Source organism: Diplotaxodon limnothrissa, linkage group LG3 (genome assembly GCF_057381915.1).
Source record: "Diplotaxodon limnothrissa isolate DT_005_m linkage group LG3, D_limnothrissa_male_GT1.1, whole genome shotgun sequence".
Taxonomy (NCBI): domain Eukaryota; kingdom Metazoa; phylum Chordata; class Actinopteri; order Cichliformes; family Cichlidae; genus Diplotaxodon; species Diplotaxodon limnothrissa.
Genome location: NC_140598.1, coordinates 56,875,197 through 56,888,417, shown reverse-complemented (window position 1 = coordinate 56,888,417; position 13,221 = coordinate 56,875,197). Strand labels below are relative to the sequence as shown.

At 42.3% G+C, this 13,221-nt stretch overlaps 1 protein-coding gene across 1 annotated transcript in view; it reads right to left on the bottom strand.

The window, feature by feature from the left end:
• ptprda (protein tyrosine phosphatase receptor type Da) overlaps window positions 1–13,221 on the bottom strand; it is a 418,772-nt gene that overhangs the window by 247,750 nt on the left and 157,801 nt on the right. The window contains exons 5-6 of the mRNA XM_085349629.1: window positions 3,982–4,054; window positions 849–958 (exon numbers count right to left, since the gene is read on the bottom strand). The gene's annotated coding sequence lies outside the window, so the exon portion shown is untranslated. The remainder of the gene's footprint in view (window positions 1–848; window positions 959–3,981; window positions 4,055–13,221) is intronic.

Sequence of the window (13,221 nt, the reverse complement as noted above, 5' to 3'; positions counted from 1 at the left end):
CTTCAGTGGATATTATACATGGTTATGCTCAGGATATGTCAGCCCATTTCTACTGGAAATGCCTTTTGGTTAAACTTTCAGCAAGGAATTTGCATTTGCACTGTTACATTTTTATAAAGCTTTAATGTACATAAAAACCAGCTTCTTGTTTAAGTGAAAATAAATGGAAGGTTGTCTTTTTGCGCTAGTAATGTTGTGGAGTTGTATTTTGTCTCGCATCAATTATATCGTCGGTTATATCGTTATCGCAAATTTTCAAATATATATCGTGATAAATATTTTTGGCCATATCGCCCTGCTCTACCCGGAAGTAGGATTCATCATGTCATCACTTAACGACAGAATATTTTAAAGTAACTGTTTTCAAATTGTTTTCATTGTGAGAAATATGTGTAGCCATACATTGTAGTAAAACTTTTAGTGTCTTAAAATGCAGGAGTAAAAGAGTTTAGGCTAATTCTTCAAACATTTTGTAGTTTTCTTTAAAGATTCAGATGTACTTTATATCATTTTAAATAAAAAGTTCAAGTGTACTCTGTATGTTCTGTAACGAATAACACAAAAAATGAGCACATGAGAAAAATTAGCAAAAAAATAACCTTATCATATTCCTCCTTTTATACTTTTCAAATGCCACAACTCAATTAAAAACAAAGTCAATGACGTGGTGTGGAGTTTTATCCATTAGCAGCTTAAAGTTGTGAGAGCGATTCTTCTGCTTCTTTTATCATTAAGATGAATGACAACGAACTAATTGAAAAGTGAGCTGACAAAAAGGTTAGGTTTAATATAGAAAATCCAAAAACAGATGCCCTTGCATGAACTGAAAGAACATTTATCCGACTCACCGAGTAATGAGGCTTCTTTGGTGGGATCACGCAGGTGCCAACATGCTGCCCGATGCTGCGGTTTTACCTCACCGACACACCAGTGAAATTAATGCCCCCTTTGCCCCCACCTAGAAGATGAGATAGTAACTGAGATAAGAATACAAACCACATGAGTGTGTGCATATAGCCTGCCAGGCTGACTCTGTCTATTCTTTATTAGCAAAAGGAATCGGTGGATAATTCTAATATTAGCATCACTTTCATGTACTATTTTCAACAATGCGAGCAGTTACATACGGAAGAAGCAGAAAATAATATATATATTTATATACGTATATAAATATGTTTGATATAATCAGATTTTCTTTGTTCACTTTAAAACTGTAAAACATCGTCTCCAGCTTACAGCTTTTTTGTAACCCACTATTTTAATATTGCAAACAAAATGATGAAAGAAACCTGAAGGTGCACATAAGAAAGCCGTAAAACAAATCTATGGTGACTGTATCTTCAAATTCATCAAGTGCATCATCAATAAACATATAAATTCACATCTGGTAGGAATATGCACATTAAGAAAAGAGCATGCAAATGAACATAGCTATGTTTAATTTTCATTTGAATTTTGCAGATTAATGTTGGCCAAAAGAAAAAACGTTGTACTACCTTTAGGCTCGTAATGATTACCCCAGGTCAATCTGAAAGACTCCACTTTGCATCTAAGTGGCTTCCTCTTAGTGTTATTAGAAAAATACCCATCTCGTTTTTCAACTCGTGATGCTCTATTTGCATAGAATTAACCTCTCAAAAGACATTTTAAAGGCAGGCTTAAGCTGACGTGCCTCTGGAATATCTTACGTGCATTTGCATAACGTCTGCCTCCTGCTCAGGTGATAAAGCAGTGCTAAGCTGGATTACAGTATTTGGTTCTGTAACTGTGTGGGTGTGGGTGTAAGACTGCGTACCTGCTGGTGTACCTGAATATGTGCTGGAAACAGGATTTTTTTCTTTCTTTCTGTTTTGGCATGCCTACCAATTGCCAGCAGGGCCAAAGAGAACACTTTGCTATGCCTGACTGACATGCTACTCATGTGACCTCATGAAATTACAAATCCCTTCAAGCAGTGTAATAAATCATTGGAGCAGGGTCTGGCCCACAACACTTGGATGGATGCACACACACACACACACACACAGTGCCAACCATGATATAATATACTGAAGCCAGTTTAGTCTTAAACGCTACACCTACTTTTGTATCCTTGACAATTTAACCTGCTCCAAAAGAGCTTAAACCTACCCATCTAACAGTTTGTGCCAAAACACAAAAATAAAGACTACTTTTGTATTTTGCAACAAAAAGCTATTTTAGTATTAGAGCCACGTCAATGACGCAGTAAAAGCCAGCAACACTGTACAGTTTTAAGTGATTCGGTTGTTTAATACTCCAAAGACGCATCATTTTTCAGTGCTAACGGGTCACTTCACAGGTACTGTAAGCACTATGAGGAAGTAGACTTCCTACTTTCAGGAAACTTTTTTTCTTCTCGGCTGCTATTTTAAACCAGGTCACCTGCTACTGCTGTGAATTCCACTTTATATAACACGACTCCATCTGACAGGCGTAGGGCACCTATGTACCCGCAGTTCTTGGTAAAAATGCATTACAGCATCTTTTTAACAACAGTGCCCCTAATGTTATCGATTTAAATTTAATGACTTAATGGCTCTTAAACAGGGCACTCGAATGGCTTCCAACAGTAGCGAAGCGTGATAGTGACAACTCTGCTCCTGTCATTGACGCAAAGTTAGCCTTCCTCACTTATCTGTATTTAACTGTCTTTGCCTAGCCTTTCCACGCATGTCGCATTTGTCGCCGTCACCTTTAATTTGAATCAGTGTGCCACCTGCGCCTCCTGCCAATTTTTTTTACAAATGCTCCCGGTAATTACAACAAGGCATTGAGTAGCATCCGAAGCCTTGTTGAAAAAGATCTTTCATTCTTAGTGCCTGCGATCTCATTTAACACACTTAGGGATATATGTGATGCTGCCAGCAGGGACAGGAAATAAAAATGAGGGTCTCAATCCTCCTTAAGAACTGAGCGTGTGATAATTTGATCTCAACACGCTTCCCCTACGAGTGTATTTGATGAGTTCATTGGAAATCCTGTGGACATGTGGAAGAATGTTCGGGTGTGCGCTAGCCTCTGCCCGGGGAGCAGTAACTCAGAGCAACACAAACGCTCCAATTACAGCTGCACCCGCAAGTCCTCCGGGGGAAACCACGGGACTGTTCATTGATCTGAAAAACACCGCTGTGATAGAGGGTAAAACTTGGCTTCATTTCCAAAGGACATGAACTGTACTTTTAATTATCCCAGCTGGAACGTTATTATGATGATGATAATGAGAGAGACATCATGATTTAGCCGAGGACAGTTCGGCGTTTGCAGTTGTGGGAACTTTAGTTAGTGCAGATTAAAGCGTTAGTGTCACGACACGGCTTTACAGCATAATTATACACTGCAGTAACGCTATTTTAATACGGCAGGTGATTCTGAAGATTCAGGGTGTTTGCAGGAGCAAATATAGTGAGAGGTGTGAACAGCGTGCATCACACAGTCTTCATATGAGAACAGCTTTGCTCTTAAAACTGTAGAGTAGCAGCAGTGGAGATCCCTGTACTGCAGAGGGCACCGTTAGCATGCTTTGTGTGTCATCAGCCCAACATGGTAGCCTACTGACAGCATGAGTGGAATTAATCTCAAGCTGTTATTGAATAAAACTGCCTTTGCAAAGGCACTCATTTATTTTTCTATAGTTTGTGCAACATTCATCCCGATTCATAATAAAAGTCAGACAAAGAAGAAAAATATTATCTACAAGTGAGCAATGCATCATGTCCTGACATGTATTCTACCTTTATCTTAATCCATACTAACATCATTTATTTGTCTGACCCCTGATTTGATTTCTGTGGGCTGACATTATTATTCTCCTGCACTGCTGACATTTGAACGCTGGAGGTAGAAAAAAAAGAAATCCCCCAGTGGAGTGGCTGTCATCAGTGGAGTTTCTCAGATTAAATAACACAATTGTAGGGTTTGAGTTTTTGTTGTTGTTGTTGTTTTCTTTTTTTTCAATCTTACCCGTTTGGAATAATCAGCTGCGATTGCTGCCTCGGACCAGAGCGACGAAAGAACAGAACTCCTCCGAATTTCCCTGCGGGTAAAGAGACAAAGAGGTCAGGACGTGTCACGCTTTAGTCCATTCACCACTAAACACTTACATCGGTGTACCGAACGCCAGTGCTGAGTTTGCATACAGAGTCACCGCACCGAGGTGAACGGAGACGAGCATGAGCTGGCACACACTGTAGTGTCTTCGCGCTGATGCGTTATCACCGCAGCCCTATTAGGTTTGTAAACATGCTTCATGCACTTTGAGAAAATGACTTTCCATTGTGCATAATGAGAGCTGCTAAAAATAAAACTCCTGCATGAATGCTGACAGTGTCTGCACCTTTTGCTGAAGACAGGATGGCAGGATGTTTGGTTATGTCTGCTTGGAAGTAATAATTTCTGACAGTGCCTTGTTTTAAAAAGCGTGCAAGAAAGCATAAGTATATGCTTGACACACACACACACACACACACACACACACACACACACACACACACACACACACACAGCCAGTTATAATGACATAGTGCATGTAATTGGAGCTTTAATTGAATGTGGTTTCAGGTTGTGTTGTGAAAAGGGACACAATATCCAAGCAGTATAAAGGCTGATTTTCATTCTTAGGTAGAGGCATAAATATTAAGTCGTCTACGTTTGCTTCAGTTAAGTAAAACACGTGCCCTTGAGATTGTCTGACTACCCTCAGATGTCACAGTGGCACAGGTGATTGACAGATCTCTGGCTGCGTTTGCCTCCCGTGGAGAAAAAAACAAAAAAAAAACACCCCACACGGATAACTGGATGTTGGACACCGCAGCACAAACTACCTCCCCTATCCGCTGTCTTCAAGCAATCTTCAAAGCGCCACAAACGTGAATCTCGCTTGACTTTCTGCATCTGCAAACCTACTTCACATCATTTTTTTTCTTCCCCACACCCACTTTGCCGAAGCACTTGATATGCAAAAATCATATGTTTACTTTTGAGATCAAAGTTTCTTTCTCCCTCCCCTTCTCCATTTTTCACCCCCATCTAAAAATGGACCCGTTTCATTATGCAAGCCAACAAAGAGCAGCGTCTGCTCGCGCAGCCCATTCCAAGCATACTGATTAATTAGCTTGTATAATTAGCTTAATGATTTAGAGAAACATGGCCAAGGCCACCCAAGTAGCTATGCTAATGGACCCCTGTCTACAGCAATTAAAATGCCCATAACTTAACAATGGTGGTATAGAAGTCCACATAAGAGCTGTTGAGGAAAAAAAAGTAGTTGCAGTAATCAATGCAAGCATCACGTTAGCTGGCGCTGTGGTAATGAATACCTTTGCACTTATCAAATTGTGAAATTGTGTTGCAAGAGTAGCATTTGTACACATGCGGACACCGCTGGAACTCTAAGCGCTAATGAAGTGTTCTCATTTGTCTCTATGATGATTAGTTTTAGCGCCGGCGGTACACTTGGTGCATTTATACCGCAAATTAGTCCAGAAATGTGTTGCAAGACGCTGAAAATGTGAACCCTTCTCTGGTGTCACGCAGAGCAAATTTATCGTCCGTCTGCCTTATTACGCCTTTCTATACAATTTCTGTCTGCCAGTTATGCTAACTCCGTCCCTGTGTGAGCACATACTGGAAAGTGAGTGAGTTAGGACATGCAGTTGTGGACTTTATAGTTTCCATTAAATGTGAGTCAAACCAGACAGTATCTCTGCTCTCTGACAGTAGCATCAGCATTCCTGGCTATACTTCAGACATAAATCGCCCATTTATGACCTTCCCCCTGAACAGTAACCAACAGAGACACCAGCTCGTCTCATAAAACCACCAGAATGTTGAACGAGAGAGAGAGAGGTGAAGACATCACTTCCATCGATACACGGCTTCGAAAATGCCAGTCAAGTGGGAGCAGTTAGAAAAAAAAAAGAAAATCAAATTCCTATTTGTATATTCTTTTAGTGCTATGACTGAATGCTGGAAAGATCTCACCTAGTCATAAATGAGTGGTAATACACTACGCACTGTGCCGCTGACAAAGCGAAAGGAATCACGGCGCCATCGAGCTTGTATAAGCAGAGCAGGAAATGGACTGGGTATGGAGGGTGAGCTCAGAGTTTGTTGCAATATTACTCTAAAACAAGTTCAGAGCTTCTGGCACCAAGATACTTTAGAAAGGCAGACTAAAAACATTCTGATGCTGAATGCAGGACTAGTTAACGATTTACAGACCAGTTATAATATTTATACATTTATAATTTAAAATGTGATATACGAGTTGCAACATCAGAAACATCAACACTGATAACTTGGTAAAAGTTGGTTTTCTTTACCTTTGAAATTTTAATTTATTACTAAGAATTGCCAAATCGACGCTATCGGCTGATAATATCAGCCAGCTATTATACATTATATTATATTCACCCATCCAGTTCATTGAATTCAAGTGTTGGAATCACTTCCATACATACGTATAAATCATACATATTAAGTCAAGCATCTAGCCATGCTGACTGCTTCTACAAACATTTGTGAAACGATGGGTCGCTCTCGGGAGCTCAGTGAATTCCAGCGTGGTACCATGACAGGATCCCGCCTGTGCAAGAAGTCAGTCATTAATTTTCCTTGCATTGTAACAGGTGTAAAGTTTGGTGCTTTACAGGAGCTGGGCTCGACCCCTTAGTTCTAGTAAAAAGAATTGTTAATGCTTCAGCATACCAAGATATTTTGGACAATTTCATGCTCCTAACTTCATGAAAACAGTTTGGGGTCGGCTCCCTCCTGACTGTGCACAAAGGTGCACAAGCAAGTCCATAAAAACATGGATGAACGAGTTTGATGTAGAGGAAGTTTACTGGCCTGCACAGAGTCCTGACCCCAAACCAGCAGAACACCTTTGGGATGAATTAGAGCAAGACTTTGGGTGTCTCACAAATGCGCTTTTGGAAGAATGGTCAAAATTTCCCATAAACACTCGTAAACACGTGGAAAATCTTCCCAGAAATGTTGAAACTGTTATAACTGCAGAAGGTGGAACAACATCATATTAAACCCTGTGGATTAAGAAGAGGATGTTGCTCAAGTTCATATGTGTGAAGGCAGACAAGTGAATTCATTTGGCAATATAATGTGTCAGACGGGCTCTAAAACTATCAAATAAATTAAAAGCAATATAAAACTGTCAAAAACAACAATAAGAAGACGAGGTGATGAAACAAAATAGGAGACGGCATAAAAGTGGCTCAAAGTGGAAGCATTGAAAAAGCCTACTTATAAAAATATGTCCTTAAGAGACATTTAAAAGACAATCAGGCTTTCAGCAAGCTGCCCTCCTCAGGGAGATTCTTCCAGACAGTGAGTGCCCTAACAGAAAAAGCCCAGTCACCCTTGGTCCTCAGCTGAGACTGTGGCGTGGCTAACAGAGCCTCAGCCAAGGACCTCTGCAGAGACTGCAGCCTGGAAAATAAATGCTCCACTGGAATGTAACTCATGTGATTTCTGCTTATTAACCCTCTGGAGCCAACAGAGGCGCCGGTGCGTTCACATCACATGACCCATTTAAGACGATCCAGCAGCAAGATCATCTTCACTTGGGTCAAAAGTGCAGACTTTAAACCATATACCAGTATATGGTATATGGTTTATACACCATATAACCATATACCTAACAGTGCAGTTATGTGGATTTTATCACAGTTTGATGCATAGAAGTCGTACATGACAAAAACCAGCCAACATAACAATCGCGCTTATGTCGCCTATACTGTGGACACATTTTACTGTAAATAACACAGAAGCTTTTCAGATGTTTTATAATGTGATGCATGATAATGATAAACTATGTAAAATGATACAAAAGCAAAACTTCTGAATCTCATTGATCGTTATAGTTAAGATAATTTCATTATTCAGGCATTTGTTTTAGTTTGACATTACATAGCATCGTTTGCTAGCAATGCTAGGTGCTGCTTTCCCAAAGTGTGGGGTGGGATTAGGGTTAGAGTTGGCATATATGAGGACTTAGATCAAAGAGGGTTATTATCATGAATATCTCAGGATCAGGATTGTTAGGAACTCATTCCTAACCATGTTTGTCACTGAAGACAGCTGCTTGAAGCAAAGGCGCTAATTAGAGCGGTGACAGCTAGCTATAAAGGGAGCTGCAGGGAATAACACCAAAACACTGAGCTGAAAAAGGGGGAAAATTCATTGTAGAGAAACAGCATTGGGTGATAACTTACTTCATGTTCTTGAGTACCAGGTTCAGTTGATTAAAGCAAAAGAAATTATTAGACATGGCTTAAATGAACGGGCTTGTTTTCTTACACAATTTAGAGAAAGATTAAAAATGAAAATAAAGAGGATCATAGTTCAACCTAGCGCTGGCCCCAGTGTGGCACTGAAAACACAGAACAGCCCATCTGCTAAATGCTTGATTAGACTAGGAGTGAAGAAACAAAACTCTGACAGAGACAACAACTTTGATATTATAATTGTTATCATTTTAAAACGGATGCTTAACAGCACTGCCATTTCCAAATGGCTTCAGCATTTCCAGTAGGTTCCATATGCCATGTCTCCGAAAGCCTCCAATGTAAGGCAAATGAGTCATTATGATTCGCAGTACTCCCAAACACACTAATTACCACTCAGACTTGATAACAGTCTGTTTGTGTCTGTGTCTGCGTGTTGCCAGAAGGTGCACCGCTATTCACTTGTGCGAGCTGAACATCACAGTCCCGAGTTTGACACCATTGTGTCAAAAACTCTGTGCTCAGCTCGTCAGCTCTGGTGCGCTGTGCCCAAACAAGCCAGCTAAAAATGAGCATTTGGGATCTGCTTTTTTTTTTTTTGCTTCTTTCACTTTCTCTCTCTGTACCCAGAGCTGCCTCTGCGGCACAGACGCAGAATTAGTTATATACTGCATCATGTGTCTGTTCAGGATTGCTGTCATCCTACCCAAAAAAGGAAAAGAGAACAGAAATAAAAAAAATAATAAAAAAAGGTATGTTTTTAGGAGAGAGGAGGTTTGATATTTTAGACATATTTGCATAGGTTTGCAACAGTCGGGCTGATGTTGACGGATATCAAATTTACCATGCGAGCTGTCTCGGTGAGGAATTCAAAGTTTCAGGTATACGGAAGTCACCGATGAAGCACAAACTTGTTTTTCTCCCCCTCATGGGTTGCATTTGCACATTTGGCTTTATTAGCGGAGCTACCCAGTGATATCCTTTGATACGACAAGTCAAATGTCGTAGCTCAAACGAGTTTTGTTCCACGCCAAACCGCTCCGCCGCGCAGCTTCGACGCAAGCTCTGACGAATCGGAGAGGCTATTGGTGTTCGGGTGGAGAACGAGCGAGCGGAGACGTCATCCCTTCCGCGCTCCCCTCTCCCTCGCTTGCAGCCGAAGCCCACTTATCAGCGGAGTTTCTATCATGCGGAAAACTTTCCATCACGCTCAAACCGCTCCTCCCCAAAGGCTATCATAATCTGGTCAGCATGCATAATGGTAATCGTTCAAATATCTCATCAACGCAACAGGATAAGCATGCTGTCGGTGTGAGGAGGGGAGTGAGTAAGATGGTGTGCGGTAGACGGGGAGCAAAAGAGGAGGTTCGGTAGAAAAGAAAAAGAGGGGGAAAGGAAGACATGCGGAAAGGGGAAAAGGTGAGAAATCAGATGGGGTGCAACAGGGAAGAGGGAAAACACATTAACGCTAGAGTGGGAGACTCTAGAGGAAGAGAATGAAAGAGGAAGGAGGACAGAAGAGGAGGAGGTGGCGGTGGTGATGGGGGTAGCTCCACCAGTCTTTGGCACTCTTAGGAAACTCTATGCCACTATATTCTGCCCCCTTTTTTCCCAGTCAGCCTTAGAGAAGATGATAGCATTGATCATCTTCTTAAAAGACCGCTTTTCCTGTCAGTGTATCACCTCTCGTCATTAAGATGACTGCTTGAGTTGCCTTAAAAGGTCTCGTGTCTGGCAAAAGCTGCAAGCTGTTCGATTGCCTTCTACATTCTTTTCCTCCCTATATTCGGACAAGACCGCTGACAAACCTAAGAAGTGTTGTTCATATTGGTTTTCGGCAAAGTCCAGGAATGAAACCTAATCATAACTGTGCCGAACGGTGCCACATCCAAGGGCGGTGGGCGTGCGGATTGAGAATGTTTGCCACCGGAAGCAAGCGCTCATCAATCAAAAGTGGGGAATTCCACCTCATTTATTGCCTCCGTGACGGATGTTCCCTGCTTCTTTGACGTTTGCGCCCCCCAGGGAGGGTGAAGGGGGGTGGGGGTGTGCCCCTGTGGAGTTTCCATCTCAAACCTCATGAGCATCGGTAGTAAGAATAAAGTAAATAGATTTAGTTCTCCAGATCTTTCACATTTCCTGCGCTATAAATCCACTTCTCGCCCGCATAAATCTTTGGGAAGTTCGGGCCGCCCTGTGCCTCTGCTTATTAGCCGACCGGGGGATCAATTTATCACCTTTGAGGACAAAGAAAGGAGGCATCGGGGGGATTCTCTCTATCCCTTTGATTTATGGAGTCAGAGAAGAGGCAGGGCATTTTTGGGTCATGCAAATCCTTCCCAGCACAAGTGCCAGCCCCTCCCACCTCCTCTTTGTGTTGAATTAATTTCTTTGGCAGAGAGAGGAAGCAAGGGATCCGTCAGGTGCTCGGAATGCAAATGAGGAGGTTTGGGCTTGTTTAAGTAAGTGGTGGTGATGGAGTTGCTTAAATGCAATAACCATATATCAGTGGAAATTACACACATTCAATGATGGCTGATTTCAGGGTTGTTGAGTTTGACTGAATGTAACTGAAAATGCTAAAAAAAAAGAAAAAAAAAGAAAACGCACAGATCCAAGACTTGCAGCTTTCATGCAATTCTAAGCATTCACCACTAGTCTGTGCTATTGGTTTAAGCAAATCTTCCTGTACTGCTGTGATCCATTTTTTCTGCCCTCTCCCACAGAAAGAGCTGCAAAAATGTGGCTGCCCCACCTCACCTGTGCTAAGTGGCTACCTCGTCTGGGCGAAGCAACGCCTACCGCCGCCGCTTCCTCATTTGCGATAGTCCTCATGCAAAACGACGGGGCTGGCAACTGCTGGCTTGTGGGAAATGTATTTTATGTGAAGCAGACTTCTTTTGAGGCTGATGGAGTGTTGATGGTTTCGCACAGTGGTTACAAGGCAGGTTTGAAACATTGCATCACGTATTGTTTGGATCTAAGTGTGATTCAACCTACTGTCATCAGATGTTTAGAAAAAAAGAAGGTGGCAACGGGAAAAGGCAGCTCTGTCTTAACGTTACAAATGCACTTTCATGCCAGAGCGCTTGTTGCGTTTGTGTAAATTGCACGTGTCCGCGTTAGCCACGTGCAGGATTGTTTGAACGAGCGTGATGGAGAACGGGATCAAACGCAGAGAGGCGTCCCGTCGCGCCGAGTCTGGCTACTTTTTTTAGTTTGTTTTTAATTATTCAGATTGTGAATTTTAAAACACCTTCCAAGTTACGCGCATTTCAAATCAAACTCGCTGCGTCCTAACAGCAAGCTGCGGTGCAGGCTCCACTCCACAACCCACTCGCCACTGCCTTGGCTCTCGTCCACGCTCATCCCTCCTCATAAAAAATGATCCTGCACTCACCAGTGCATTTCTCCAACACCTACCAGTACTGCCACATCTTTGTCATTTCCCCTCTCCTGCATTCCTCCCTTCCACTTCCTCTCCCCCCCCCCCCCTCTTTTTTTCTCCTTCTCTACCTTGTTTAGGCATGCTATCTTTTCCTTGTGGCAGAAAGCATAAGACTCGCCGTTTGCTGAGTGGGCAGCGGGGGAGCGGAGGAGGAAAGAGAAGAAATAGAAAGACTCAGAAGGAGGAGGGAGAAAAAGAGTTATCTAACAGGATTAAAGGAGAACAACGGAATGGAGAGCACTTAAAATACTCATGACATGAGCCCTCTTGCAAAAAGGAGGGGATGAGTAACAATGGCTGAATCACTCTTGAGGTTCTCTGGCTCTAGACAACATGCCCCTCTCTCTCTCTCTCTTTTTTGCCATCTACGTCTCTCTTTCGCCGCCCTTTCATCTTCTCCTTTCTGTCTCATTTTCACTTACTGGTTAGAGGTCTCGATGGGTCGCGAAGGAGTCGCTCGCGTTAATATGGGAAGCGAAAGGAGGAGGGTGCGGGTTAATTAACTATTGAAAAGGAAGACATTCGGTTCAGAGTTAATGGCGAGAGGATATATTCTGTGGTGGAAAATACTGAGGCTATCAGCGTTTGTTGAGTCATTTGGTTGGGAAAAAAAACCCACCCGGAATGAACGACCGAATGATGGATGCTGGCTGAATGAAAATATTAAACTAACAGGAGAAGGGGAAAAAATGCAGCGAGGCGAAAAACTAATTTCTTAGTTACTTTAACCAGTGTTTGTGTGTATTGAGACGCTGACAGCAAATAAGGACAAATACCCTTCCACTCAACCCCGCCATATGGGAATCAGAAAGGTAGAACAACATGACAAATTTCCTCGGGGTGGATCGAACTTCTGGAAGAGAATAGCACTTCAAACGTTTGGCGTGCCTCGGCAGCCTCTCTGCCCGTCTGACTTGCAAAGATAGCAGCCGTCTGGCAGCGCGGCCGAACACACACACACACAAACACACTGAGAAGTGCTCCTTCGCACACAGGTGTGGGAGCACACTGGATCTTTGCATAAGCACACACAACAAACTCTCTACTGCTAGTCTCTTCAAACACTCTATCCTTCACCAAAGACACACACACACACTTCACCTATTGTAAAGGAAGACATGGCGTATCTTTTGTCCAAACCCTGACAACTGCCAACATTTTGAGTGGATTTTAATGCAGCAAACTAATGTGTTTATACTTGCTATAAAAAGAATGCGCTTGGCGCATAATATATGGGGATGAGGTCTCTGGAGTTGCCGCTGTCTCTCTTTTTATATCACATAACAAACATGTGATGGCAGTGGGAGAGAAACTCTCCAGCCTATGTAAATAGGGCGCCATTTGAATATTTCACACAGGGCTCGCGCTTACCGAGCATCCATTCCTTTTGAATCACCGCTTCTGCCAAAATGGGGGAGAGTAAATAAGTGTATAAAAACATAAAAATAAACTGCAAGCGCGCATGTGTGTGTGTTTGTTTGCACACACTGTGTATTCTGTTCTTCGCAGCGA